Source organism: Rhincodon typus, chromosome 6 (assembly GCF_021869965.1).
Source record: "Rhincodon typus isolate 14 chromosome 6, sRhiTyp1.1, whole genome shotgun sequence".
Classification (NCBI taxonomy): Eukaryota; Metazoa; Chordata; class Chondrichthyes; order Orectolobiformes; family Rhincodontidae; genus Rhincodon; species Rhincodon typus.
In genome coordinates, this window is record NC_063337.1 from 4,100,694 (window position 1) to 4,104,257 (window position 3,564).

Genomic DNA, 3,564 nt, shown 5'->3' on the forward strand with positions numbered 1-3,564 from the left:
CTGGAACTCAATTAAAAATCTGGAATTAATAGTCTAATGATGACCATGAAAATATTACCAATTAATCATAGAATCCCTACAGTGTGGAATCAGCCCAACAAGCCTGCACTGCCCCTCCAAAGAGCATTCCACCCAGACCCATTTTCCTACCCTGTAACCCACACACCCCTGAATACTATGGGCAATTTAGCATGGCCAATCCACCTAATCTGCACATTTTTGGATTGTGGGAGGAAACTGGAGCACCCAGAGGAAATGCACACAGACGCGGGAGAATGTGCAAACTCCACATAGACAGTCACCCGAGGGTGGCATCAAACCTGGATCTCTGGCACTGTGAGGCTGCAGTGCTAACCACTGAGCCACCATGCCGCCCACAGGAGACTTGCTGGGGGAAAACTCACCTGGTTCACTAATCCCCTTAGGGAAGGAAATCTGCTGTCCTCAGTTGGTTTGGCCTATGTGTTACTCCAGACCCACGGTAATATGATTGACTCTTAATTGTCCTTGGGGCAATAAATGCTGATTGAGCCAATGATGCCTTCATCCTGTAAATGGATTTTTAAAATTAAGTAAGCATCATCCTTGCTTTGAGGGATTAGCAGAGAGCATACCACCTCTGTTTTTTATTTTCTTTTGCATTTTATTGAGGGAATTTGGCAAAATATGACTCCATGCTATAAGACACCCCTTGGCCTTTTGTTTTATCATGAAGTTGAAGCCATTGAGGGGGTAAACCCATGAGGAATTGAAACTGATACACACGAGGAAGAAAACATTGGAGTAGAAAATATGGGAATGTGTTCTAAGGACAACAACATACAACCTGTTGTGCTCAATTTGCCTGTGTGCCTCTTTAAATCACAAAGGTTTACCCAAATGGACATAACATACATAAATACCAAAGAAATGAATTTCCTCCCCTCAAACGGTTCCTTTGGTTTTGCAAATTTTAGGAGAATTTTCATTCGAAACGAATCTGGATACTGTCACTTCTCCTGGTTCTCTATCCACTGGACCACACCCAGTCTTGCTCCACACAGCACAGCCCAACGCAGGCCATTCAGCCCAACCAGTCCATTGCTGCATTTATTCTCCACTTGAGACTCCATCTCAGCTTTCCTCATCAAACTCTTAACAGCAGAATCTCATAGCCCCGTTTCCCTCATGGGTTTATCTACACCTACCTATGCTGTTCATTTCAACCAGTCTATGTGGCAGCGAGTTCCGCATTCTCTCTACTCTCTTGGTAAAGATATTCCTGGAAAATTCACTATTGATTACTTAGTGACAATTATCATATCATAATATTTTCAACTTCTAGCTTTTCTCTTTTCCCTTCTCTCTGCCTGCACTCTATTGAAAGCTTTCGTCATTTTAAAATCCTCTATTAGCTCACCCCTTGGCTTTCTGTTTTCAAGAGAAAAGAAATTTGGTGATCATCGTTTTATAGATATGACTGGCATTCTTACTGTTTGCCTAGTAGTCTTGTTATGCAGAATTGTAATCGTACACAGTACACCAGGTACCGTCTGACCAAAGTTCAGATTGTAAATTTAGTGTAAACACTTCCACTTCACAAATCTATTATTCTAAAAGTAATTCTAAAGTTTGTTTTATAGCAACATAGGAACAGGAGTAGGCCATTCAGCCTGTTGAGCCTGTTCTGGCATTCAATGAGATCATGGTCCTAAATGTTGGCAAATGGGACTAGATTAATTTAGGATATCTGGTTGGTATGGATGAGTTGGACTAAAGGGTCTGTTTCTGTGCTGTACATCTCTATGACTCTGGCCAATCTGTTTTCTTTTTAATAACCTTGTTATCCAGAGTTGCTACTTTTACTACTTTGTCTACTTTTACTACCCTTGCATGTCTATGCATTTAGATTCTTACTTTGTTCCCTATTGATTTCTTGCATGCACTTATTCTTCAACCACTAGTTAGGCCAGAGCTGGGGTACTACACATAGTTCTGATCCTGCCCTATGAAGGAAAAATGTGATTGCAATGGAAAGGGTAAAGAGTGTTGCTTGATGGAATATTTTAGTGATGAGGAACAACTGGACAGGCCAGGATTGTTTCCTTTGGAACCGAGGAGTCTGCGGGGTGATCTGATTTGTAAAATACTGAGGATTATAGATTCTCTTGTCTATCATCTGGGGTGATTGGTATTTCTCTTCTGGGTATGTAGGTGACTGCATGGGCCAATCCTATAACCAACTCAATCCTAACCAATCCTAACCCAGAATGTTACAAATGTGGACCAAGAGTAGGCCATTCAGCCCTTTGAGCCTGCTGTGCCATTCAATAAGTTCATGGCTGGCCTGATTTTATCCTCAGCTCTACATTCCTGCATATCCCCCCAGAAAATCTTTCATCCACTTAGTAATGAAGAACCTATCTACCTCTGCCTTAAAAATATCTAAAGACTTTGCATTCATTGCTTTTTGAAGATGGAAATTCTAAAGATTTCCAACCCCCGAGAGAAAAAAATGATTCCTCAGCTCTGTCTTAAATGGACGACCCCTTATTTGCAAACTATGACTCCTGGTTCTAGATTGTCCCATAGAAGAAGAAATATCCTTTCCTCTTTTGAGAAGGTGATGGCCTATCGGTGTTATCATTGGACTGTTAATCCAGAGATCCAGACAACATTCTAGGGTCCAGGGTTCAAATCCTGCCACGGCAGATGGTGGAATTTGAATTCTATAAATATCTGGGATTAAGTGTCTAATGATGACTGTGCATCCATTGCTGATTGTCAGGAAAAACCCATCTGGTTCATTAATGCCCTTTAGGGAGAGAAACTGCCATCCTTACCTGGTCTGGCCTACGTGTGCCTCCAGACCCACAGCAATGTGGTTGACCCTAACTGCCCTCTGGGCAATTAGAGATGGGCAATAAATTCTGCCTAGTCAGTGACACCCTCATCCCATGAATGAATAAAGGTAGAAAAAAATAAAGAATCACTAGACTATTAATCCAGAGACGCAGGTAATGTTCTAGGGACTTGGGCTCAAATCCCACCATAGCAGATAGTGAATTTGAATTCAATAAAATTAAATTAAGTTTAGTAATTTAAGAGTCTAATGATGCAGATGTAACCAACATCAATTGCCTGGTTCATTAATGTCCTTTTGGGAAGGAAATCTGCTGTCCTTACCTCGTGTGGGCCACATGTGACTCTGGACCCTCAGCAATGTGGTTGACCCTTAGCGTGTTCAAAAAGAACAAGAGGGTATAGCTTTATAGGGATGTGTAAACAAATCAAGGATGAAGCAGACTTTTTCACACAGCAAGGTGCAGGGCTGGATGAACACAGCAGGCCAAGCAGCATCATAGGAGCAGAGAGGCTGACGTTTCGGGCCTAGACCCTTCATCAGAAAAGGGGGAGGGGAAGGGGGTTTTGAAATAAATAGGGAGAGAGTGGGAGGCGGATAGAAGAGGGATAGAGGAGAGGATAGGTGGAGAGGAAACAAACAGGTCGAAGAGGCGGGGATGGGGCCAGGAAAGGTGAGTGTAGGTAGGGAGTTAGGAAGGGGATAGGTCAGTCCAGGGAGGA